This window comes from Sciurus carolinensis, unplaced genomic scaffold (genome assembly GCF_902686445.1).
Source record: "Sciurus carolinensis unplaced genomic scaffold, mSciCar1.2, whole genome shotgun sequence".
NCBI classification, from domain to species: domain Eukaryota; kingdom Metazoa; phylum Chordata; class Mammalia; order Rodentia; family Sciuridae; genus Sciurus; species Sciurus carolinensis.
Window position 1 is genome coordinate 881,322 of NW_025920119.1, and position 27,535 is coordinate 908,856.

At 48.6% G+C, this 27,535-nt stretch overlaps 3 pseudogenes; 1 reads left to right on the forward strand and 2 right to left on the reverse strand.

Annotated features, from left to right (window-relative positions):
- The first annotated feature begins 8,855 nt into the window (after nucleotides 1-8,855).
- LOC124973644 (polyubiquitin-C-like) overlaps nucleotides 8,856-27,535 on the forward strand; it is an 84,056-nt pseudogene continuing 65,376 nt past the window's right edge.
- On the reverse strand, nucleotides 12,062-14,151 carry LOC124973645 (polyubiquitin-like; annotated as a pseudogene).
- Nucleotides 16,785-17,467, reverse strand: LOC124973646 (polyubiquitin-like; annotated as a pseudogene).

A 27,535-nucleotide genomic window follows, 5' to 3' on the forward strand; every position in this document is an offset into this window, starting at 1 on the left:
GAGACTTACAATCAGTAGATGGTTATGCAACAGGATGGTTAACATTAGTAGTTTCTGTTCCACATTGTTAGGAGTTTTCACAAGTTTTTACTGAGAAAATAGAAACTAACAGTAACAACAAGATTTATTGCAGACTCACATTTTCTTTTTTGGTTGCAAACAGGCATAATACCTTTACTTTAATTATTTATTTTTATGTGGTCCTGAGAATCAAACCCAGTGCCTCACACATGCTAGGAAAGTGCTCTAACACTGAGCCACAACATCAGTCCTGCAGACCTAACTTTACAAGAAAGAGAAACTTGGCCTTCACAACAAAGAAGTGCTCAAACCAATCAAAGACCATCATTAACTTCTTGGCTTAAAGCTTTATATAATGTCATATCTTAGGTGCTATCTCTCTCCTTTTTGTTTTTAATAGCTTCTTGCCATGGTAGACCCAATAGTTTTAATGTAAAGGGAAGATAAACATGAAAGCAAAAAACATGTTAACAGCATAATCTCTACTATGTCAAGTCAGTTTTTGAATCCACCAAGAACAGAAAACCATCCACCAAATAGTGAACTTAGATCCCAAGTCTCGATGGCCTTTCAGGTTTGAAGTGGTTCATGTGCTAGTTTCCTGATATTGTCAGCTATGTGGTTGATTGTTCTCAGTCCTGTAGTGAGGACCAAGAAAAGGACAATGTAGATGACAGAAGTAATGGGTGGTGATGATCACAGTGTGAGCACCATCTTAAAGATGTAACTGTCCATTTGTCCTGTTGGTTAGTTTATATTCCACCTTTCATTGACCAGTCAGCCCCCAAGTGACTGAAGCAGGGTTGGTTTTTTCCTCAAACTGTGGGCGTGCACAGGCTGGTCAACTTCCAGAGTGACTAGAGCAGGGCTGGTGTCCCTCAGATCCTCAAGCTTGTCTGGGGTTTCCTTCTTCCTGATGGTCAGCTGAAGGGGTGTAAATTAAGGGGGGAAGAAAAAGAACATATGTGCAAATGAAAGATTCTGTTTTCAAAAGGTCCCAAAATGGACCCAAAGGGAGCAAAATAAAAATGTGTGTCTGTGTACATGTATATACATATATTGATATATTTGGTGACATTGTAAAGGAGAGTGACATATTTTGGACCGTGTGTGTGCCAGAGGAGGGGGATATCCCAGGAGGTTTAAACTACATAGATTTATCTCAATGTAACTTGCAACAAATTTGAAATCAGCCTATGATATGATGAGCCTGACCTAACCTTATACTTTCACTTATGGTCTTCCACCTATTATTATTTGATCTAAATATGTGAAGAGAATTTCAACCCCTTACCTCACAGGTCAGTTGTCTTCCAAGGTGCATTTCAAAGTGTGTCACCTTTAATCTCAGAATATTTTTCTGCATGGAAATAATGCTGAATGCCTACCTGGCTCCCAAGTTGAAGTGGTGCTCAACATCTTAATTCACCCCTGGCTTATCATCCTCACCATCTTTATTTTACTAGAGGCAAAACCAAGGGTTTACCTAGTTCTGTACCCTAGTCAAGGTCACCCAGTTAAGAGGGATTTGAATCCATCTCTACTAACCCTGAAATCTCTGCCTCTCCTCACACTACCCTTTAGCAAGACAAAACTTGCTAACTTATATTTTCCTTTGTTGATAAATTTTTGGAATAAGTCAAAGTCAGTTGAAATTTGGTAGATCTAAGAGGGTATTTTCCCAAAAGGCAGCTTTTCTCCAAGTCTCCAGGTGTGTGGAGTCCAGCATGTCTGGCTGTCACCAGAGTGCTTCAATGTACCTGGACCTCACAGTGCTGCCCAGAGGCCCAGATGGCCTTGTCTCCATAAGCCAGAGTTCCATTCAGGGAGGAGTTGGGGTGGTAAGGGAAGGGGATTGGGAGGGAACCTCTGGAGAAAATACCAGAACTGAAGATGCTCCCAGGACTGGGCTCTCAAAACAGCCAGCGATCCCTCTCCAGCCTGCCCCATGGGTCAAGAGCCACACCTGGCTAGCAGCCCCCAGACTCCACCCCTGCCCCTCACCATGGACCCACCTAGCTCCTTCTCCCTGCTGTGAGGACTGCAGCCTCTATTTAAAGTACTCACTTGTTTTCCTTGGATGAGCTCCCTGAGTTAGCACCCCAACTCCTCAAGGGCCCAGAAGGATGGGTGGCTGGTTCGGCAACAGGCAAGCAACATGCAGTGGACACTAGTGAGGTGACTGTGATGGAGAATGCCCATCTTTCAGCTCCTGTGGTCTTGGGCAACCAGCAGCAGCCCTCGGATTGAGTCACTGCAGTGACAGCTTCATGGAATTGCACTATGTGGTGGCAGCGACAGCAAAACGCAGCTGCTTTGGGCATAGGGTGTTATGCACCCATGATCAGGAGAAGAGCATTGGTCTCAGGGCTTCTCTGGAGATGTCAGCATCCATCTGCAGTTTGGGAGTGCATTGCAGCATGGTCGCAGTGGTGATGGAAATAGAAGAGACAGAAGTTACGGTGGGGACAACAGAGGTGCCCAGACATGAGCATTTTTGCCCTGAAGTGCTGCCAGTAGCTGGCTGCAGTTGTGATGATGTCGTTTTCCAGTGCTGAGTGTCACTGTCTGGTGTCTATGTTGCAGTCTGGCGGCAGCAGTGTGGAGCTCCAGAGTCTAGTCAAACTTCTTTGGACACTGAGGCTCGCTGATCATTGCCTTCCCTGCAGATGGATGCCTCTGCATGTGGATCAACCATCCATGGTTGCTGGGCACCCCCAATCTGGACCTCTGCTGTGGAACCTGCTGTGGAGCTGAGAATGGCCACTGTAAACTTCCACCCTGCAACCAGACTTCTTTCACAGCCACTGGACACCTCCACAGGTGCCACCTACCCCTCCAGTCTTGGAGAGGATGGAGGACATTGCCTTCCATGTGTGCTGCCTATCCATCCCTGCCGGGGAGTAATGCACTGATTGAGTTCAGGCTCGCATAACCAAATCATTTTACCTCTAAACCTTCTTGCACTGTCTCACCCATGAGCTTCTGGGGGACTCCTAGTAACTCCATAGCACGTCTTCATCAAACAGCTTAGCAAGAGCGTAGCTTCTCCTTCAGCACCTACTGCTTCACCTTGCACTTTTAATTTCTGGAGATGGGCCTCTTGCATTAAACATCATGAACCAAACTGTCTGGAGCTTTCTCATTTCTCTTGACATTAGAACAATCTGAAATTAGTGCCTTATCTGAATTTGACTTCGGCTTAAGGAAATGTGTGTGTTTCATCTTTTCTCCAGACAATGATAACTTTTTCCATAGCAGTCATAAACCTGTTTGACTTTCTTATCTTTCACATATGCTCTGGAGCAGCATGTTCATTTCCTTCAGGAACATTTCCTTTGCATTCTCAGTGGACTAACTAGTGCAAGAGGCACAGCTTGTCATGTAGCGTGCAAACCATGAGACTCTTCCTTTGATTTAAACTGTACAGGTCATTACTGCGTTACCAACTGGTCCAACTTTCATATTGTATCTTAGGGAATAAGAGGATGGTGAGACATGATCTGTGAAGCAATAAGAACACACACAGTAAGTTTGCTATATGATATGGACAAGGCGTGTATTTCCACATGGCAGTTAACATAGTTAACATCACAGATCACTATATGAGATATATTGACCTGAAATCCTCACCACCTTTTAGGCAGTCACCTGTGCCCCATACCCATGGCCTTGAGCTCACCTTCTCATAGATGGCCTGTGTATGTCCACCACACAGGAGCCATGAGCTCTATGGGGATCCATCTTCAGCTACACAGTGCTGTTGGCAGCAGAGCCTGGTGAATAGATTGAGCACTTTTATGTCACTATAAGTTTGTTACTAAAAACACTTGCAATGCCATCCTAAACAATGGAATAATTTAACAACATGAAAAATAAAGTGGACCAGTTCAGAGTGGAGGGCGCAGTCAGCTGTAGTGAGGGATCTGGCACTGGGTAATGCTCAGGAGGTGGGAGGAGCCATAGGGGACCATAGGAATAGGGTAGAGGAAAACCTTCCTGGAGAAGTGGAGGGCTGCAGGCCTGACAGTTTCCTGACCTCCTGTCTCTGGCATTTTGGTGCCAGGAAAACTGACTCTTTTATAAAGGGTGGGATGGCAGATTGGATCAACATCTTTACCAAATGGAAGAAAATGTTCAGTGTCCTCTGGCTTGCTTAGTGGCAGCTGAGCTGCCTTCTCTGCCTGAAGGGTCACAGTGGCCACTGGTGGCTCAGTGTCTCCCTGTGTGGATGGTGCTGGAGTTGGGTCATCCTCCAGGTTTGAGGGCTACTCTTCCTCCATCACAGGGAATTTGGTGATATACTGCCTGAAATGTAAGCAGGTAACCTGGGCCACTGCTGCTGGAGGCAGTTCTCTCAGTTGAGGTGGTGCTAGAACTGCAGGAGAAACACCCCAACATGACTGCCTTACCCTGGGCCTTTCCCAATTCACAGTAGAACCCTGCTTCTGAGAACAGCCCAGCCCCTCTCCCCACAACAGGATGCCTTCCCAGACTAGGGACCACCAGCTGCAGGACATCAGGCCTCTCTGGCTGGGGACCAAATTCCAGATCCAACTGGCACCAGCACAGATTCCTCTGCACACACCCTCTGTCATCACCCCAGGTGCCATCATCAGAGGACTCAGACTCACTGGGATGTCTGTTCTCCAGCTGTGTCAGGAGTCTCTGAACATGGAGGGTCATCTCTGATTCAGACATGGTGAGCAGCAGGAAGTTCCTGAGGAGCTTCAGGTTTTCCAGGCCCCAAGACCTCAAAAAAAATCTTGTGGATAGAGGTATAGTGATATTTCAATGATGGAACAGAGAGTGCTGTGGCATTTGGAGTGTACAGGGAGCCATGAGGGGCTGGGCATCTTCTTTAGCTGGAAGCTGCCATGGCCCGCTGCATGGTTGGCTTCCCAAAGAGTGGCCAAGCATGTCGAGGCCAAACTGCGAGGCCCATGTGGATTTAGGGGACTCCCACAATTGCTGCCCAGCCTGTATACACAAAAGTGTGGGCAATCCTGGCTGGGATTGGCTGTGTTCGGCCTGGCTCTAAGGCCCCACCCACTCCTGTTCCTCAGGCTCCCAGAATCCCACCTCACCTTGCTGTGTCCCTTCTACAGGGTAAGCCCCAGATTACCTCTGACCTTTGCTGGAAATCACATAGGGTGGAACGTGGGGTTCACCCAGTCATCCCCTAAAATAGTTCCCAAGTGGCTGCTCTGGAGAAAGGACTCCTCCCTCTTGGCCCAAAGGCCACTCACTTCTTTCCTCAAAGGTACTCCTCCTCAACATCTGGCTGTAGGCGTCCATACCTAGAGAAGGCTGTCACCTCAAATATCCTGTGCCCCTCATCTGCTATAAGCCTGGAGGGCTTGACTAACTTCCTGACAATCATGGGAGCTCAGGAGGGCTGGGAGGGTTGTCTGCTCTGCTTCCTAAGGGGTAGGACAAGTGCCTGCCAAAGGTAGATGCTTCTCACCATTTACTCTGGACTCCTTTTGGTGACCCTCCCTTTCTCACATGGTGACTCTGATCCTCCAGACTCGAACATTCAGAGCAATCCATCCCACTGTGTTGAGCACAAAGGAGCAGTGACCCAGGCTGGCCCAGCCAGACCAAGTCCCATAATTTTTACTATAATTATTAGGTAGGGGAAACTCTTTTCCTGCAGTGCCAAGCCAGCAGATTGTGCCCCTAAAGCTGCTAGGCAACAGGCCACCTCCCCACAGAGAGGACATGAACAGCAGAAGGCACTGCAAGATGGAGAGAAGGCAGTGTCCTGATGACATCACTGCACCCCTGGATAGAGAGGTACCTGAGTCTGAATCACCCCAAAATTCCCAGACACATGAACCAAGAACTCCACTTCTCAGCCTCTTTCTCCTTTCATTTTATCTCTGTTTATTGTTCTAGCTATTTCTATTAGGGTTTATGCACCTTGAAATGATGGAAGATGAACCTGCTCTGATTCTTCACAGTGTGCGGCCTTCATTCAGTTTCCTACACCTGTGAGCTTCAACTTCCTTGTTAGAAAAGAGGAGTTGCTACCTCTACCTCCACTATAGGAAGGCTGAGTTATAGATTCAATGAGATAAAGTAAAGCACTTAGAATTGAAGATGGATAAATGGACGTTACTATAATTCCAATTTACTAATTAAGCATAATTTACTGGAGAATCATTACAGGGAAATGCTTTCAAAGATTCAAGTATCATTGAGTTTCTGGCTTCTAGAGTCTGAGCTATTACATTTTTCAGTGGGAACTAAGTGTGGAAGCCACTGTTGTATCACTAATGAACACCCACAATCTGAGTGCCTGCAACATCGGGCACAGAAAAAGCACCAAATCATTGATATTCCCTCTTCTAGAAGATATGGCTAAAAAAATTTAAAAACACAGTGACCACATTTGCATTTAGAACACTGTAAACACTCACCCAGGTGTTCAGGGCAAATCCATTCCAAGACTAGAGGCTCCCACTGAAAGGTTGTCTCCCATTGGACATCAAGAAACCTGCCTTCCATTCATCCTCTAGCACAGCTCTGCAGGCTGCAGCACCCTGAGCCCAGAGTATACCCATGGGGAGCCTGTTTCTGCTCTGAGAGAATCTCAAGGTCATCTGTGACAAGAAGGCATCAAAGTGTCCCCCTGTGACTGAGTCCCTCTTCCTTCCAATGGGGAAGGCAAGCATAGAGATGGACCAGCTGTGACAGTACAGCAGCACAGCTGCATGGGGGCAAAGACACTGTCACCCCAGATGTCCACATGCTTAAATGGGCAAAAACAAAATTCAAACCAGGACTTTGTGATTCCAAAGTCCTCCCTTTGTCAACTCCACAATCCCAGAAGAAGTCACAACCATATTTGGGTGTTGGTTTCAGCTGCAGAGCAATGAGAAGCAGGCCTTCATCAAGACCCCTGGGTGAAACACTCACCATATCTGGGGCCTTAGGCAAGTTACCTGCCATCTCTGAGCCTAGTTTCCTAATCCACAGGAGAAGGTGTTTTCTTCACTGCACAGGCATAGGGAAAGTTAAAGGAGAGGGTCCACAGAACAGGCTCAGTTTCTGATTTGTTTTTTAAAGGCCTTTATTCCCTTAGGGTGATTTTAGCTGAGACATGGTTTTCTTGCAGGGATGCAAGACTCGAAAAGGCTTGTCAGCTACCTAGTTTTCTTAAGTCTTAAATTCCAATTTGGCAAATTCCAGTAGAGGAAACAGGGAGGGCCTGGTCACAGAGGGTGGCAACAGCCAATCGCATGCACTGAAGAACACAGACTCCTGCAGCTGTGCAAACATCTGCTTAGAAAGCAGGAACAGGGATCTGCTAGAACCCAACTGGGTTGTTAGCAATAGAGAGTTGAGAGCAAGGACTCAGGGCATGTCTTGTCCCATCAAGGTTCTGCAGTCTTAGCAATTGCAGGCCCACAGGGTTGACAAAAGTATCCTTAAATACCTGCAAACCCATGACAAAATGCTCCCACCAGTTCAGGTAGCACCCTATGAAGATACCATAGAGAGATGCAGCTGGATGGCACAGGAGACATAAGGAAGCAAGAAAGCCAGGCCTTCCTGTTGTCCTCACCACTGAGAACCAGGGTGCTCAAGTCTCCCAGAGATGCCCATCACTATCTCAAGCTCCCATGAGCTGTGCTGCCAGAGCCCTGAAAGACCCTCAAAATACATCAGGATGGGACTGCATTATTCATGAGGAGAATTTCTGCCCCCATCAGTCCACAAACATGATGCACACAGCTGAACTGAGTCAATCCTACAGACTTCAGGAGGCCCCAAAATGTCCCCTTGGAAGTTCTACACTCATTCAATGGAGGAGCATTCTGCAGCACCTCCCTGTTGGCAGGGAGTGGAGTCTGGAGCTTGGGGTTCCCATCCCAGAATCAAAACTCTGCAAAGAACAGGCAGAACTTTCCTCTCTTGCCTTATGACCTAGAATCCTTGCTTCCTTCCCACTCATCCCCAACATGCACACGTCCATCCCCTGCTCAAATCTCCCCCAGGGTCCCCATCTTACCCAGAGTGAGAGCCAAAGACTTCAGCAGCCACAAGGTTGTGCATGATGGACCCTGTCCTTTCTCTGATCTCATCATCACTCTCCTTCACATCTACATCCTCTCTTCCTTCAGCTCTTTGCACAAATGTCATCCCCTCAGAGAAGCCAACCCTGACACCAACTCTGGTGAGCCCTTTCCATCTCTCTCCAGCCTTATTTTCCCCATAGCACTTGGCCTTTTGAGATATATTACCTATCTACATCTCTCCACACTGTAGTGTACACTCAATGAAAGCTTGTAAGTAAGTGCTCAATCTGCATCTTATGGAACAGGGTCTGGAACAAAGTAGATGCTCCTGAAATATTTATGGAGGTAAGAGGAAAAAAGGAAGTCTTATTTCATGATCCAGAAGACACTGTTCACCCTTGTATTTGCTATCAGCTGAGACATCCTGAAGGACAGCTCTAAGCTAACCCTCCCTTGCTCTTACATATTCTATAGCTCCCTGCTACCTGTTGAGGTGAGTACCAAGGCAGCAGCCTGGCTCCCACTGTCCTGCACAAACTGGGATGAAGGGACCCGCCTGCCTCATCTCCTTCCTCTGCATGTACCTGACCCCAAGCCATGATCCCAGGGACCTGCCTACTTCTGGATGGTACAGTCAGAAAGAGTATGCCTTTCTTCCACTTCTTTGCCACATCAAAGTCTGCTGGTTAGGGAGAATGCCTTCCTCTTCTTGGATCTTTACCTTACGTTTCTCAGTGGTGTCACTGGGATCCAACTCCAGGGTGATGGTCATGCCAGTCACGGCCTTCATGAAGATCTACATCCCACCTCTGTGAAAAGGAATTCATCTCCCCCAAGCAGCAGTGGTTGATCTTCACTGGCACAAAACTGGAAAAAGGAAAACCCTGTCTGACTACAACATCCATGAGGAGTCCACACTGCACCTGGTGCTGCACCTCAGAGGTGGGATGCAGAATTTCATGAAGACTCTGGCTGGTATGACCATCACCCTGGAGGTGGAGCCCAGTGACACCATTGAGAATGTCAAGGCAAGAATCAAGACAAGGAAGGCATCCTCCCTCACCAGCACAGGTTAATCTTTGCTGGCAAATAGGTGGACAACAGTAGACTCCTTCAGGATATTGTAGTGACACCGGGTGTGTCTTACAGCTGTTTTCCAGCAAAGATCAACATATGCCTGTCACAGAGGAATCTTTTCTTGACTTGGTTCTTGCCTTGACATTCTCATGGTGTCACTGTGTTCCACCTCTAGGGCAATGCTCATACCAGTCAGGGTCTTCATGAAGATCTGCATCCCACCTCTGAGATGCAGCACCAGGTGCAGTGTAGACTCCTGGATGATGAAATCTGACAGGCTACTGTCTTCCGCTCTTTGGGATGTAAATCTTTACTGGTCAGGAAGATTGCCTTCCTTGTCTTGGATCTTTACCTTGCCATTCTGTATGATGTTACTGGGCTCCACCTCCAGGGTTCTAGTTGTGATCTCTGGATTTCATGAAGATATGCATCCCACCTCTGCAGCACAACACAAGGTACAGGGTGGACTCTTCCAAGATGTTGGAGTAAGACAGGGTGCTGTCTTCTTGCTCCTTGATAGAACAACCTCTGGTGGTAGGAAGAATGCTTCCTTGTCTTGGATATTTGCCTTGATATTCTCAATAGTGTCACTGAGGTCCACCTCCAGAGTGATGGTCGTGCCTGTCAGGGTCTTCATGAAGATCTGCATCCCACCTCTAGTTCCACCACCAGGGGCAGGGTGGACTCCTGAATGTTGGAATCCTACAGGCTACTGTCTTCCAGCTCATTGTGAGATCAATCTCTGCTGGTTGGGAACATTGCCTTCCTTTTCTTAGATATTTGCCTTGTCATTCTCAATGGTGTCACTAGGCTCCACTTCCAGAGTAAGATCATCCCAGTCAGGGTCTTCATGAATATCTGCATCCCACCTCTGAGGCAAAGCACCAGGTACACACCCTGTCTCACTAAAACATCCAGAAGAAGTCAAATGTCTTCCACTGTTTGACAGCGAAGATCAACCTGTGCTCGTCAGGGAGGATGCCTTCCTTGACTTGGTTCCTGCCTTGACATTCTCCATGATGTCACTGGGCTCCACCTGCAGGGCGATGCTTGTGCCAGTCAGGAACTTCATGAAGATCTGCATCCCACATCTGAGATGCAGCAGCAGGTCCAGGGTGGCCCCCTGGATTTTGAAATCTGACAGGCTACACTCTTCCAGATCTTTGTGAGATAAATCTTTAATAGATCGAGAAAATTGGCTTCCTTGTCTTGGATCTTTTCCTTGCCATTCTCAATATTGTCACTGGGCTGCACCTCCAGGGTGATGGTCATGCCAGTCAGGGTCTTCATGAAGATCTGCATCCCACATCGGAGGCACAGCACCAGGTGCAGGGTGGACTCTTTTTGGATGTCGTAGTCAGGCAGTGTGCACCAGTCTTCTAGCTATTACTAGCAAAGGTCACCCTCTGCTGGTCAAGAAATATATGTTTCTTGACTGGGATATTTTCCTTGCCATTCTCAGTGGTGTTCCTGGACTCCACCGCCAGGATGATGGTCAAGCCAGAGAGGGTCTTCATGAAGTTCTGTATCCCACTTCTGAGGCACAGCACCAGGTACAGGGTGGACTCCTTGATGTTGTAGTCAAATAGTGTGCTGTCTTCCATCTCTTTGCTAGATCAACCTCTGCTGTCATTGTTGTCCACCTCCAGTATTATGGTCATTCCAATCAGGGTCTTCATGGAGATCTGCATCCCAACTCTGAGGTTCAGCAACAGGTGCAGGGTGGACTCCTTCTGGATGTTGTAGGCAGGCAAGGCGAACCAGTCTTCTAGCTGTTGCCAGAAAATGTCAACCTCTGCTGACCAGAGAGGGTGCCTTCCTTGACTGGCATCTTTGCCTTGACATTCTCAATTACTTCCACCTCTAGGGTGATGGTTGTGCCATTCAGGTTCTTCATGAAGTTCTGCATCCTACCTCTATGGCGAGCACCAGGTGCAATTTGGTCTCCTGGATATTGTCGTCAGACAGGGTGCTGTCTACCAACTCTTCGCTCGATCAACCTCCACTGGTTGGAAGAATTCCTTCCTTGTGTTGGATCTTTGCCTTGTCATTCTCATTGGTGTCACTGAGCTCCACCTCCGGTCTGATGGTCATGCCAGTCAGATTATTCATTAATATCTGCATCCCACCTCTGAGATATAGAACCAGGTGCCAGTGTACTCCTGGATGTTCAGGTAAGACAGGGTTCACCAGTCTTCCAGTTGTTGCCAGCAAACATCAACCTCTGCTGGTTAGGGGAGTTGCCATCCTCATCTGGGTTATTACCTTGACGTTCCCAATGGTGTCAATGGGCTCCACCTCCAGGTTTATGGTTTTACTGGTACGAGTCCTCATGAAGATCTACATCCCACCTCTGACACAAGAAATTCATCTCCCCCAGGTAGCAGTGGATGATCTTTGCTGGCACAGAGCTGGAAGACAGGCACACCCTGTCTGACTACAACATCAAGGAGGAGTCCACCCTGCACAGGTGCTGCACCTCAGAGGTTGGATGCAGAGCTTCATGGAGACCCTGCCTGGCAGGACCATCACCCTGGATGTGGAGCCCAGTGACACCTCGGAGAATGTCAAGGCAAGAACCAAATCAAGTAAGGCATCCTCCCTGACCAGCACAGGTTACTCTTTGTTGCCAAAAGCTGGACAACCGTCTACTCCTTCAGGATATTGTAGTGAGACAGGGTGTGTCTGTCTTACAGCTGTTTTCCAGCAAAGATCAACCTGTGCTGGTCAGGGGGGATGCCTTCCTTGACTTGGTTCTTGCCTTGACATTCTCAATGGTGTCACTGGGCTCCACCTCTAGGATAAAGTTCATGTCAGTCAGGATCTTCATGAAGATCAGCATCCCACCTCTGAGATGCAGCACCAGGTGCAGGTTAGACCCCTGGATGTTGAAATCTGACAGGCTACTGTCTTCCAACTCTTTGTGAGATAAATCTTTACTGGTCAGGAAGATTGCTTTCCTTGTCTTGCATCTTTGCCTTGCCATTCTCAATGGTGTCACTGGGATCCACCTCCAGGGTGAAGGTCTTGCCTGTCAGTGTCTTCACGAAAATCTGCATCCCACCTTGGAGGTGCAGCACCAGGTTCTGGGTGTACTCCTTCTGGATGTGTTGGTCAGGAAAGGTGCACCAGTCTTCTAACTGTTGCCAGCAAATGTCACCATCTGCTGGTCAAGGGGTAGGCATTTCATGACTGAGATCTTTCCTTGCCATTCTCTGTGGTTTTACTTGGCTATATCACCAGGGTGATGGTCATGCCTGTCAGGGTTTCATGATAATCTGCATTCAACCTCTGAGTCACAACACAAAGTGCAGGTTGACTCCTACTAGATGTTGTAGTAAGACATGGTGCTGTCTTCAGTTCTTTACTAGATCAACTTCAACTGGTCATGAATAATGCCTTCCTTGTCTTGAATTTTTGCCTTGACAGTCTCAATGGTGTCACTGGTCTCCACCTCCAGGGTGATGGTGGTGTCGGTCAAGGACTTCATGAAGATCTGCAACCCACCTAAGAGGTACAGCACCAGGTACAGGGTGGACTCCTTCTTGGAGTTGTAGTCAGATAGGGTGCACCCATATTCCAGCTATTTGTCAGCAAAGAGCAACCACTGTTTGTTGGAAGGATGCCTTCCTTATCTTGGATCTTTGCCTTGACATTCTCAATTTTGTCACTGGACTCCACCTCAAGGGGGGTAGTCATGCTGGTCAGGGCATTCATGAATATCTGCATTGCACCTCAGAGATACTGCAAAAAGTGGAGGGTGAACTTCTCCTGGATGTTCAAGTAAGAGAGGGTGCACCTGTGTTCCAGTTGTTGCCCTCAAAGTTCAACCTCTGCTGGTCAGGGAGGATGCCTTCCTTTCCTTGGATTCCTGCCCTCACACCTCAATGGTGTCACTGAGCTCAACCTGCAGAGTGATGTTTGTGACTTTCAGGGTCTTCAGGACGATGTGCATCCCACCTCTGAGGCACAGCACCAGGTGCAGTGTGGACTCCTGGATGTTGTAGTCAGATAGCGTGCTGTCTTCCATCTCTTTGCTAGATCAATCTCTGCTGGTCAGAAGAATGCCTTCCTTGCCTTGGATCCTTGTCTTGATATTCTCATTGGTGTCAATGCACTCCACCTCCAAGCTGGTGGTCATGCCAGTCAGATTCTTCATGAAGATCTGCATCTGAACTCTGAGGTTAGACCAGGTGCCACTGGACTCCTTCTGGATGTTCAAGAAAGAGAAGGCTCACCAGTCTTCCAGCTGTTGTCAGCAAACATCAACCACTGCTGGTTAGGGAAGATGCCACCCTGTCTTGGATAGTTACCATGACATTCTAAATGGTGTCAATGGGTTCCACCTCCAGGTTATAGTCTTGAGTGTCAGCGTCCTCATGAAGTTCTACATCCTACCACTGAGGCAAGGAATTCATCTCCCCAAAGAGCATGGTTGATCTTTGCAGGCACAGATCTGGAAGACAGCCACACCCTGTCTGACTACAACATCCAGGAGGAGTCCACCCTGAACCTGGTGCTGCACCTCCGAGGTGGGATGCAGATCTTCATGAAGAACCTGACTGGCATGACCATCACCCTGGAGGTGGAGCCCAGTGACACCATGGAGAATGTCAAAGCAAGAACCAGGTCAAGGAAGACTTCCTCCCTGACAAGCACGGGTTGATCTTTGCTGGAAAATGCTGTAAGACACACACACCTTTTTTCACTACACATCCAGAAGGAGTCTAGTGTCATCCAACTGTTTGTCAGTAAAGATCAACCTGTGCTGGTCAGGGAGGTGCCTTCCTTGACTTGGTTCTTGCCTTGACATTCTCCATGGTGTCAGTGAGGTCCACCACTAGGATGATGGTCATGCCAGTCAGGGTTCTCATGAAGGTCTGCATCCCCCCATAGGAACTGTACCAGGTGCAGAGTGTACAACTCCTAGATGTTTTAGTCAGACAGGTTGCACCATCTCCAGCTGTTTGCCAGCAAAGATCAACATCTGTTGCTCAGGGAGGATGCCTTCCTTCTCCTGGATCCCTGCCTTGCCATTCTCTATTTTTTCACTGGTCCATACCTCCAGGATATGGTTGTGCCTGTCACAGTTTCATGAAGATATGCATCCCCCCTCCTAGGCACAACAAAAGGTGCAGGGTGGGTTCTTCCAATATATAGTCAGACAGGTTGCTGTCTTCTTCCTTTTTGCTAGATCAATCTATGCTGATCAGAAAGATGCCTTTCTTGACTTGGATCTTTGCCTTGACATTTTCAATGGTATCACTGAGGTCCACCTCCAGGTTGATGGTCTGCCTGTCAGGTTCTTCATGAAGATCTGCATCCCACCTCTGAGATGCAGCACCAGGTGCCGGGTGGACTCCTGGATGTTTGAATCCTACAGGGTACTGTCTTAAAGCTCTTTGTGAGAACAATCTCTGCTGGTCATGAAGATTGCCTTCCTTGTCTTGGATATTTGCCTTGCCATTCTCAATGGTGTCATTGTTGTTCACATCCAGTGTTATGGTCATCCCAGTCAGGGTCTTCATGATGATCTGCATCTCACCTCTGAGGTTCAGCAGCAGTTGCAGGGTGGACTCCTTATGGATGTTTAGGCAGCAGGGTGCACCAGTCTTCTAGCTTTTGCCAGCAAAAGACAACCTCTGCTGGTCAGGGAGGATACCTTCCTTGATTGGTATCTTTGCCTTTACATTCTCAATGATGTCACTATTTCCACCTCTAGGGTGATGGTCATGTGGGTCAGGGTCTTCATGAAGATCTGCATCCCACCTCTGAGGTGCAGGACCAGGTGCAGGGCAGACTCCTGGATATTGTAGTCAGACAGCGTGCTGTCTTCCATCTCTTTGCTAGATCAAACTCTGCTGGTCAGAAGAATGCCTTCCTTGTCTTGGATCTTTTCCTTGACATTCTCATTAGTGTCACTGAGCTCCACCTCCAGGTTTATGGTCTTGCCAGTTAGATTCACAAAGATCTGCATCCCACATATGAAGTGTAGCACCAGGTGGTGGTGGACTACTTGTAGATCTTCAACTAAGAAAGGGTGCACCAGTCATCCAGTTGTTGTAGGAAATATCAACCTCTGCTGGTTAGGGGAGATGCCAATCTGTCTTGAATCATTACCTTGACATTCTCAATGTGTCAATGGGTTCCACCAACAGATTGGTGGTCTTGCTAGTCAGGGTCCTCATGAAGAACTACATCCCACCTCTGAGACAAGGAATTAATTTCCCCCAAATAACAGTGCTTGATCTTTCCTGGCACAGAACTGTAAGATAGGCACACCCTGTGTGACTATAACATTCAGGAGGAGTCCACACTGCACCTGGTTCTGCACCTCAGAAGGGGGATGCAGATCTTCAGGAAGACCCTGACTGGCAGAACCATCACCCTGTAGGTGGAGCCCAGTGGCACCATGGAGAATGTCAAGGCAAGAACCAAATCAAGGAAGGCATCCTCCCTGATCAGCACAGCTTGATCTTTGCTGCAAAACAGCTTTTAGACAGACACACCCTGTCTCACTGCAACATCCAGAAGGCATCTAGTGTTGTCCTGCTGTTTGGCAAGAAAGATCAACCTGTACTGGTCAGGGAGGATGCCTTCCTTGACTTGGTTCTTGCCTTGACATTCTTCATGGTGTCACTAGGCTCCACCTCCATGGCGATGCTCGTGCCAGTCAGGGTCTTCATGAAGATCTGCATCCCAACCCTGAGATGTAGCACCATGTGCAGGTTGAACTCATGGATTTTGAAATCTGACAGGCTACTGTCTTCCAGCTTTTTGTGAGATCAATTTGTATGGGTCACAAAAATTGCCTTCCTTGTCTCAGATCATTGCCTTGCCTTTATCAATGGTGTCACTGAGCTCCACCTCCAGGGTGATGGCCATGCCAGTCAGGGTCTTCAAGATGATCTGCATCCCACATCTGACGTGCACACCAGGTGCAGGGTGCACTACTTCTGGATGTTATAGTCAGACATGGTGCACCAGTCTTGTAGCTGTTGCCAACAGTTCAAACTCTCCTGGTCAGAGTTGCCTACCTTACCTGGGATCTTTGCCTTTACATACTCAATGGTGTCACTGAGGTGCATCCTCAGGGTGATGGTCATGCCAGTCAGGGTTTTCATGAATATCTGCATCCCACCTCTGAGATGCAGCACCAGGTGCTGGGTTGACTCCTGGATTGAAATTCAATAGGCTACTGTCTTTTGACTCTTTTCAAGATCATCTCTGCTGGTCGGGATTCTCGCCTTCTTGTCTTAGATCTTTGCCTTGCCATTCTCACTTGTCTCACTCACTCCACCTCCAGGGTGATGTTCATGCCAATCAGGGTCTTCATGAAGATCTGCATCCCCCCTCTTAGGTGCAACACCAGGTTCAGTGTGGATTCCCCTTAGATATTGTAGTCAGACAGGTTGCAGACATCTTCCAGTGTTTGCCAGCAAAGATCAACCTCTGCTAGTCAGGTAAGATGCCTTCCTTTTCTTGGATCCCTGCCTTGCCATTCTCTATGCTTTTACTGGGTTCCACCTCCAGGGTGATGGTTGTGCCTGTCAGGGTTTCATGAAGATCTTCATCCCACCTCTGAGGCACAACACAGGGTGCAGGGTGGACTCCTCCAAGATGTTGTAGTCACACTTGGTGCTGTCTTCCCTTTCTTTGCTAGATCATCCTCAACTGTTCGGGAAGAATGCCTTCCTTCTCTTGGTTATTTGCCTTGACATTCTCAATGGTGTCATTGGGCTCCAACTCGAGTGTGCTGGTGGTGCTGGTCAGGGTATTCATGAAGATCTGCACCCCATCTCTGAGGTGAAGCACCAGGTACAGGGTGGACTCCTTCTGGGTGTCATAGTCAGAAAGGGTGCATCCTTTTTCCAGGTATTTGTCAGCAAAGATCAATCTCCGTTGGTCAGGGAGGATACCCTCCTTTTCTTGCATCCCTGCTTTGACATTCTCACTGGTGTCACTGGGCTCAAATTCCATGGTGATCGTCATGCCTTTCAGGGTCTTCATGATGATCTGCATTCCACCTCTGAGATGCAGCACCAGGTGCAGTGTGGACTCCTGGATGTTGTAATCAGAGAAGGTGCTGTCTTCCAGCTCTTTGCTAGATCTACCTCTGCTGGTCGGAAGAATGCCTTCCTTGTCTTGTATCTTTGCCTTGACATTCTCATTTGTGTCACTGAGCTCCTCCTCCAGGGTGATGGTCATGCCTTTCAGGGTCTTCATGAAGCACTGCATCCCACCTCTGTGGTGCTGCACCATGTGCAAAGTGAACTTCTCCTGGATATTCAAGTAAGACTGAGTGTACCAGTTGTCCAGCTGTTGGTAGCAAACATCAACCCCTTCTGGGTAGGGGAGTTGCCATCCTGGTCTGCATACCCCAGCTGCTTTCTTACCTCCATCTCAGGGCCTGTGTCACCTTTTCTGTCTTCCATATTGATGGAAATGTGCAAAGCACACAGTCTCCAGAGAAGTCCTCAAGATTTACTCAGTTTGTTAATTACTTTGGAGACAAATAGAAGAACATAATTATTTGAATGAAGTCAGGTATACTCTACCTTGGGACATCCTGAAGGCATTTCTGAGCCCCTTTCCATGATGGGGCTTTGCCTCAAGCCAACTGGAGAAAAAGATCCTGAAAGTTTATAATATTTAAATTTTCTACCATTCTTGGGCATTTAGGTGAAGTTCATTGCCAATCTTCAAAAGGATATTGCCTGCAAATTGGGCCCTACCATCTTTGGCAACTCTTTTATATTCAGACTGATTTCAGCACAGAATTGGCATCTTTGGTCCCCTTTTTGATTGCCAGGAGCAAATCCAATCCTCTGAGGAATGGTCTGGTGAATGATGTAAACACGTCTTGATCATAATGAGTGCCGAGGTGAAGAGAATCAACTATGACAGACCCAAGCTTTCTGGTAATAAAATGACTCTGTAGGGATTTGCCTTGAATTCACAGGAAGTTCCCAATTCCTGGAAACCTCAGTGATGAGCTCTCTTAGCATTTGCACCCAAATATTCAGGAGAAAATGCTGTGATTGAATTCAAATTCAGACAAGAGGGGCAGGATGGTGTATTAGAGGCACCCAGCACTTGTCTGTAATCAAGAGAGAGAATGTACACGTCACACTGAGGTTTGTGGCCATGGGAGAATGCTCAAGATCAACAGAGGAGAGACTTGGACCTGAGGATTCCTGAGTATTGTGCTGGATTGTGAAAGTGAGTGCCCAATACTGATCCCAGGGCAGGTAGCAGCACTAGGGCAGGCCTCCAAGGCAAGGGATGGGGTGGAGGCAGGAGAGTCCCAGTGAGCAGCAGAGGCACAGGACTCAGCACTGTGCAGCAGTGTCATCTGAACACATGACAGATCTAGGACATGCACGGTGAACAGGCTCTGGAGGTGTGCTCTGCCCTTCACTGCATATTCTCCTGGTGCCATAACTGGGAGTTACACCTTCCCAAGGTGGGTTAAAAACTTTCTTAACTTGTGTCTTCATGTTTCAGACATAATGTCAATTTAGGTTAACATTTCTATTCATCCAAAACATTATATGCGAAAATCTACGGAATAGATAATATGGATATATAATGCATATATGGATACATAATATGGATATAGATAATATGGAATAGAGAATAGAGAATAGATAATAGATAAGAAACTAAGATGCATTTCAAAATTAAAACATCTTTCCTTAGTTTTGTCAAGAGACCCATTTCAGAAAAATTAAGAAGTATACATAAGAATCTTAAAATTCTACTATTCATACATAACTACTTTTAACATTAAAAACATAACTTATATAAATATGCATTTTATAAATATAAAATCATATTAATAGTTTTAAAACTTCTAAATTATTTTAAATTGCACCCAATATTATTTTAATGCCAGATCTTTTAGCATATAGTTCATCTATCCAGAACCCTATATTGGACATTTAAATTATTCTTGCTACCTTAAAAACAGCTATCAGGAATATTCCTACAGCTCTCTCTTTACAAATAAACTTTTTTTTTTTTTTTTTTTTTTTTTTTTTTTTTTTTTTTTTACTGCTGGGAGATTACCTTATTCCTTATTTATTTTTTTAAATCTCTCAGCTTTCAAATAAACATTATTTTCACATAAATTTCTAAAATATCATTGATGGCACATAAAATTCTAAGACTTTTAAAATTACTTATCAAATCACTGTCCTGAATGATACTACCCATTTACATTCTCCCCAACAATATTTAAAAGAACGAATTCCCTACACTTGGATTGGCACAACATTGAACGACAGTAAATATTACTCCTATTTTGTTAGGTAAAATCTAGTCATTCTTTTGCTTCTTTTTTAGTATTAATGAGTGGAAATTTTTGTCCTGTGCTCATTGAACGTATGTATTTCTTATTTCACCAAATGTCTTTTGATAAATTCTGTGTTCTCTCTTAAAATAAAACTCTACCTCTCATCTCATTCCAGGTTAAAATAATCATTCAAATTCATTTAAACTTAAATTGAAAAGATTAATTTTTGCTATACAAATTACTATGTGCCTAATAGAAACAGAAAATGCTATATAAAACTGTTTAAAATTATACAAAATTATATTCCTTAATCCATAGCTATTATAAAAATTAAATATAATTTTACACTTACTCATTTTATATTGTGTTTTCCTTACTAATTACAACTACTGCTTGTTAACACCTTAAAAAATACCAATTCTAATATAACAACTTAATTTAATTTAAGGTGATAAGACCATTGTGCATAAACACGCAAGTTGTAAAACTGATTTTCAATATCTATACTGACTCCATTTTATAATTTTGTTGCTCACCAATTACTATAAACAAAATCAAATCATACATTTGATAAAAACTAGGCCTTCTTTTACTTTAATGCTCAATAATATTCAAAAAGTTCTCTGGCATCTAAGAGTTGCCTCAGATTTTCTCCATCTTACACATGGCCCCATACCTAACTTTAGGGACAGGAACTGCAAGAAGAGTTCCTGCTATGGCCTGTCAGCCTAAATGCAATCTCCTCATGCCTCATTTCCTGGAAATTTAAGATTAAGGAGAAAGAGAGATAAATAACATGTAACTTGTAAGAAATGTAACCTAAGAGACACAGAGCTGCCAGGGTGAGAGGTCAGGGCATGGGTGTAAGAACATACAGCCTTGCTCACAGAGGTGTTCCTGCCCCAAGGTGGACTTGGGGGTTTCTGCAGGGGTTGGACTTAAGAGTGGCACCCTCAGCCCCAGGAACAGAGTTGTTTTTTCTCCCTTTTAAGGTGGTCACTATACAGATGGTCTGGTTAGTGGGACTGAAGTTGTTGAAGCCCAAGTTGCCCCATTAGCTCTGTCTTGGGCTTCTTGTTCCTCAAATTTGGGAGGAGAGAAACATGGCCCCAAAGGCAGATATGAAATTTGAGTCTAGTCTGGACTCCCAGATTCCTTTGAATGCATGAGGACAAACTCACAGGTAGAGGTGGCCTTTCTGTGTGTGGTGCTAGTTCCCCCAGGAGAGCTTAAGGGGTTCTGCTTGGACAGACTTTGTGGGATGGCAGTAAATGTAGGAATGTTGCTTGCCCTTGTTGGCACTTTACCTTCTGTCCCTTTGTCCCCATGGTGGTCATCTGCCTATGGACACTGGAGGTGCTCTGTCCCAAGCTTGCCCCAGGTTTCTGTCTGTTGCTTGGGGTCCATCCTCTTTAAGAGGAGATGCACAAGGCCCCAAATGCTGATATGAGATCTGGGAGCAAGTCTGGGCTCCCAGATCCCCCTGATGTCACAGAGACAGACGAGCTACCAGAGGTAGCCTTTCTGGGGGTGGTGTTGTTCCCCTGAGATGAGCTTTGGTGTTCCTGGGTGGGCAGGTGTTGAGGGGTGGCACTCAGGGTAGGAACTCCAGTGTTTCCTTGTTTTTGTTTTCTTTTGTTCTTTTGTTTTTTGGGGACAGTGGTAGTGCTCTGGCCAGGGACACTCTTAGTGTTCTGTCCCAAACTTGCCTCATTTTGCTCTCCAGTTTTGGGGGTTCCTCTACTTTTTGAGCAGGTGTTTATTGCTGCCCTGGGAGATGTCAAAACTGGGACCAAGTCTGGGCTCCCAGATCCCATTGGTGATATGGGAACAGGCCTACAAGTAGAGGAGGTCTTTTTCGGGGTGGTCCTTATTCCCCCAGGAGAGCCTAAGGGTTTCTGTATGGGCAGGCTTTGGAGGGTGGCAGTAAGTGTACAAACCCCAGTGTTTTCTTGCTCTGACTTGCACTTTCCCTTCTGCCCCTTGGTCCCCAGGGTGGTGCTCTGCCTATGGACATTGGCATTACTGTGTCCCAAGCTTGCCCCAGGTTGCTCTCTGTTGTTTGGGGTCCCTCCTCTTTGGGAAGAGATACACATGTTCCCAAAGGCTGATATGAGATCTGGGAGCAAGTCTGGGCTCCCAGATCCCCCTGACGTGAAAGGGACAGATGCGCTACTAGAAGTAGCCTTTCTGGGGGTGGCGTTGGTCCCCTGAGATGAGCCTAGGTGTTCCTGGGTGGGCAAGTGTTGGGGAATGGCATTCAGGGTAGGAGCTCCAGTGCTTCCTTGCCCCCGTTTGCTCTTGCTTTTGCATTTTCTGGGTGCAGTGGTAGTGCTCAGGCCAGGGTCCCTGTTGCTGTTCTTTCCCAAGCTTGCCCCTTGGTGCTCTCTGGGTTTGGGGGTCCCTCTACTTTCTGAGCAAATGCTCATTGCTGTTGTGGGAGTAGTCAGGCCTGGAGACAAGTCTGTCCTCCCAGTGGCCTTTGATGTAACTAACCCTGTCAGCCTGGAAGGGGATGGAACTTGTTTCTCACAGGCAGACTGGGCCTGCCTGTTGTCAGGACAAACTCTGGCCACACTCTGGGGGGCAGCTGCAGAGGGAGATGCCAATGCATTTGATGTCCCAGCAGGCCTTGCAGCCTGGCTGCCAGCAGAATGTGCCTGGGTGCTGGCATGGGAACCCATGGTGTGGTTTTGATGTGTGTCAGCCCCAAGGGCTGAGTGCCTTGGACTGGCCAAGGCTGGGGGACCTGCAGTCAGTGGTGGGACTGGGACTGCTCCTGGACCTGGAGCTGCCAGGTGTACAGATTGAGGGCTGGCAAAGGAGAGGGACAGGGGCATCTTCCCATGAGGAATCCCAGGGATTTGTGGAATGGTGGCTCCACAGATGACAGCCTGCTTCCCAAGCAGAGCCTTTTGCCGCACCCTTGGAGCTGACCTGCTGGTGCTGTCCACAGGTGAGGCCCTGTGTGTTCTGTTGGGCTTTGGATCCTGGTGAGAGGGGAGGAAGCTCCTACCCGAGCTGGATGGAGGCCCCACATGGAGGGACTGGGAAGGCAAACTGGTATTCATGAGGGTGGCCCCAAAGGGAGCCACTGGCTGTGGAGCTAAGCCTGCCAGCGTGCTGGGAGAGGGTCTGGGAGGAAGAGCCAAAGCAGCAATTGGCAGGCTGTGGGGGAAGAGGACACTAAGGTTGGAGGTGGGAGGGTGTCTCTGGGATGAGACAGCAGAGCCCACCCACAATGATGTGGAGGCTGCCACAGTGGTGGTACTGGGATGGTGGAGCAAGTTCTGGCTAAGGCCCAGGGATGCCACAGGTCTGGCCCCTCCTCCCAATGCAGCGGGGTCCCATGCATGGGCTTGGGGGGCCATGGTAATGTTGTCACACATGGCCTGGGTCTCACCCATCAGAAGGTGGTTGATGCGCTGCAGAACTTTCTCCTTCTCCCGGTCTAGGTCCTCAGCGGTGACTGGACAGGCCAGTTCCAGAGGTGGTGGCAGCCTCAGAGGTTCCCCTCGGTGGTGAGGCAGCAAAGGAATCTTCCGTTTCCGTGGCCTGCCGGCATCCCCAGTACCTGAACCCTTCTTCCTGGGCAATGGCTCTCCCACCCTGCCTTCTGCCACCTTCTCAGTGTGGGCCTTCTTCGGTGGAATCCCTGGGGATGAAGAGCATCCCAGGGGCAGCTTACAGTTGGAAGGGCCTGGAGCCCTCCTCTTCAGGCCTGGGAGACCTCGACTGGAGCTGTATGAGCTGCTGATGGCATTTCTTTTGTGGCAGGAACTCATACAGGTGGCCTGGGAGATGCCAGCTCTGTCTTGGGAGCTCTGGGTGCAGATGTTTACCTGCAGAGCCCCAGGTCTGGGCACAAAGGAAGGCAGGCGGCCATGGGACACCAGGGGCCTGAAGGCAGATTGTTCTCCTCCAGTCACATGGGAGCTCCCCCTCTGACATTTTCTTTCCTCGGGATCTTCTGCCTTCTCAGGCTCCCCTTGGCCACTGTCTGCAGGGGCTCTGTGTACAGTCTTCCCTGGACAGCGGTCTTGGACAGGCCTTGGTCCTGCAAGCTGGCAAGCAGCCCCTTCCTGCTCCTGTGCCATAGGAGGCATGTGCTTGATGATTTGATGGTCTGTGTTGCAGGAATCAGTGGAAGGTGCAGCAGACAGCAGCATCTCCCTCACCAGACCTGGCATGCGGAGGATGGAGGACATGTCCGCGTCTCCCAGGAAGTGTAGAATGGTCTTCAGGATCCTGGACATGCATCTAGGAGGTGCTCCACTGAACCGCCAATGTGCCCTTGCAAGCCGGCGGCAGGATGATCTGTGAGTGTCCCCGTGGGACCAGGCAGCCCAGAGTGTCCAACCAGAATAGGGAAGTCTGCGGGAGCTGTGATAGGGCTTCATGGGGGACGCCACTGGCCAGTCCCTGGTGGCCACCGGTGAGGGACAAAGCTTTCCCTGGGACATACCCATGGCAGTTATTAGAAACGGTGCAATTCAGAAATACAGCGGTGAGCGGAAAGGGTTCTCCTGCAGCCAACTGGTTTCAGAAGAAACAGGAGTAAGACGTGTTACCACAACGCAGGTAGGGGAGGTAATGGTTAGAGAACCCTGGGCACGTGCAGAAAACCGTTGACACAGGGCATGAGGCAGGCTCGTGCCAGCAACGGACACGCACGTGCAAAGGTGCACGTGCAAAGGTGCACGTGCAAGGATGCGCATGCAAAGATCCACAAGGGCACGAGGCGGGGTCGTGCCAGGAACGGACATGCATGTGCAAAGGTGCACTGCAAAGGTCCACCAGGGCACGAGGCAGGGTCCTGCCAGGAATGGACACGCACGTGCAAAGGTGCACATGCAAGGATGCGCATGCAAAGATCCACCAGGGCACGAGGCAGGGTCGTGCCAGGAATGGACACGCACGTGCAAAGGTGCATGTGCAAATGTGCACGTGCAAGGATGCGCATGCAAAGATCCACAAGGGCACGAGGCGGGGTCGTGCAGGAACGGACATGCATGTGCAAAGGTGCACTGCAAGGTCCACCAGGGCACGAGGCAGGGTCCTGCCAGGAATGGACAAGCACGTGCAAAGGTGCACGTGCAAGGATGCACATGCAAAGATTCACCAGGGCACGAAGCAGGGTCGTGCCAGGAACGGACATGCACGTGCAAAGGTGCATGTGCAAATGTGCACGTGCAAGGATGCTCATGCAAAAATCCACCAGGGCATGAGGCAAGGTCATGCCAGGAACAGACACGCACGTGCAAAGGTGCACGTGGAAACGTGGGCATGCAAAGATTCACCAGGGCATGAGGCAGGGTCGTGCCAGGAATGGACACACACATGCAAAGATGCACGTGCAAAGGTGCATGTGCAAAGGTCCACGTGCGTGTACCAGATGCAAGAGGGATAGTCACAGAAACCGCATACCTGGAGCATGCCTGGATCCCGGGGGGGACTGTGGAGCAGGGGCACTCGGGTTTTGGATTCAGGGCCTGCTCCACCAGTTGACCCATTGACGTTTCCTGATCCTCTGGGAAGGGTTGTACATGTTGGTTGAAGGTCAGCAGTTGTGGCAATGGCAGGGATTCCTCCTCTCATGCTGGTGCAGCGCTCCTGCTCCTCCCCAGAGGTGTCCAGAATGGCTGCACAGCTGCACTGGAGTCCAGTGGAGGTGGTGGGTGGCAGGAGGGCTGAGCAGTCTCTGGCTGGCAGATAGAGTGTGGCTCTTGGTGCATGCAGTAGGTGGGTACTAGGGTGATACATGAGGGTTTTCGTTGGTGGTACCTCTTCCTCCAGTACAGGGAGAGGCCCGTGCCTCCTTGAGGGAACTCTTCTCTGGAAAGGTGGGCAACGGCTCAGGCCCCAATATGCACACTCCACATGCCACCAATGGTGGAGGAGGGTGGTGGCTGGAGCAGGGCTGCCAGCAGGAGACGTCTTGGGCCTCTGAAGTGGGGAAGCAAGGACAGGAGATAGGCGGTGCACCAGCACAGGACTGGTCCTGCAGGTGTGCCGTGAATGAGCAAGCAGGGATGGCGTCACCAGGATCTAACTCACTGGGCCTGGGACAGGACACTTCCTCCACTGTCACAGTGAAGGTGTGATCCCGCGTTTGTATCTAGTCTTGATCTGGTGAGCGCAGGCGGTGGTGGGTTTGACAGCTAGGTTTGGAGCTCTTGCAATGGCAGGAATCCCTCCGCCCATGCCCCGCCCCAGAGCTGTCAGAGAGCTGTCCATGGTCCTGCAAGCGCTTGGCCGGAGAGCTGTCCATGGTCCTGCAAGGGTCTGGTCAGACAGAAGGAAAACTGCTGGGGAGCAAGTTTCCTGGTAGTGGCAGCTTGGGATCAGGGACTGTCTTCCTGCACTTCCCCTGGGAACACTGGAGGGGACAGCTGCTGAAAAGAAAGCATGAGTGCCCCCCAGTCTCTGACTGAGGACTTCAGCAGGGCAGGCAGAGAGGGACCAGTATCCTGGTATACCGTCCTTTCCCTCCATAGGGAAGCCAGAATACCCCAGCTCGTGTGCTCACAAAGTCTGGTTTTATTTATTTTTGGGCTGCTTTCTTTGAATTCAGTATAAAGATTCTCCAATTGTTTGAGTGTGTCTTTGCTTAGCTGTTCTGGGGACACTAGTAGGCCTCCTACTGATTCCACAGTGGAAGACCTGTCCACATTTGACCAATTCAATCCAACACAGACACCTTACAGACCTAGAGATCCCCTCAGCATTCACTGTTGGGAGGTTCAATCTGTCAAGCGTATTGGTGTCCTGCAGATGGAAGGACACCCTGCCAGAGTTAGGTGTGAGTTTTGGACCTCAAGCTTCCCATAACCTACTGAGCAACCATGCATGCTCCTCCACCCTCAGCTGTGAAGATCTGCCACTCTTCATCGCAGGTGGAGTGCTGGGTGGGTTTCTGGACTGGGAAAAATATTGTGAGCAGTGCCTGGAGAAGCCAGGCAGGAGGGAGCCTCAGCTGGGACCACTGTCCAAAATGGATGCTCCTTGGGTCCTCTCACTGCCTGCGGGTCCTCCCAGGTGCAGCCTGCAGGGTGAAGGTGTCGCTGGTGCTCATGGTGCCTGGTGCTGTTACTCCCAGAGGTGAATCCTCCTGACCCCTGTTGGTGGTGCTGCCTGGCAGGCTGCAGTGGGGACCCAGGCCCTGGATGGAGAGGGATCACCCATAGCCCAGATGAGCTGTGTGCAACCACAGACTAGCACTCCTCTTCCAGTGGTGAAAAAGTTGGAGTGGGGTTTCCAAGAACGTGAGCCTGAGACTCGGTGTTCAGGACCTCCCTGTGACAGCACAGCTGAGCTGGCACTTATCTTGAATCTTCCTCTGGTGTGGCCAGGACCACTACTTGCCCAAGTGTAGTGAATTCATAGTACTGTCAGGAAAATGGCTGTGAGATGGGGTGTGTCCCCCACTGTAGGCCTCCCCAGAGGCTCTCAGGCTGGGAATCTCTCAGTGTCCTCTTTCAGACCCCTTTTCCTGCTGCATAGGGTGGAAATCTGGACACCCTCCTAGATCATGCCTGCCTCTGGTGTCAGGGGTGCTGACTGCCTGGATGAAGGGGGTGAGGGAACTTGGCCACACCCAGGAGGTCCTGGAGCCTGAGATTGGTCAAGCTCTTTAAATTCTAATAACAATGGTAAACACAGTCTTTATTTCTTGTTTAAAACAGCAATTATAAAAATTATAAAAACAGCCTATAAAGAAGGATCCCAGCACCCAAGGGGCCCTCATCATTGTCATTGGGTGTACCACCTTCATGTTTTACTTCTAGAACGACTCCCTTCCCATGAGAAAGAGGGAGGCCTTAGGAATGCTTAATGTGGGGCTTTCTCAGGAAGGTCATTTTGACGTACTATGTACAGTTAGGGTGGGGACATATTGACTTAAGAGGTGACATGGTGGAATCAGGAAAATGAATGTTAAAGAAATTGAACTCAGATTTGACCAGGATTCCTTGAATGTGGCCTTACCTTTTTGAGTGTATGGATGGTGTTGTATGCAGGTGTCGTGCAGTCATTTAAAGGAATGCACATTGTGACCACAGAACACACCTAGAGGATGAACTTGCACATATACTAAGCCACACGAAGTCTTCAC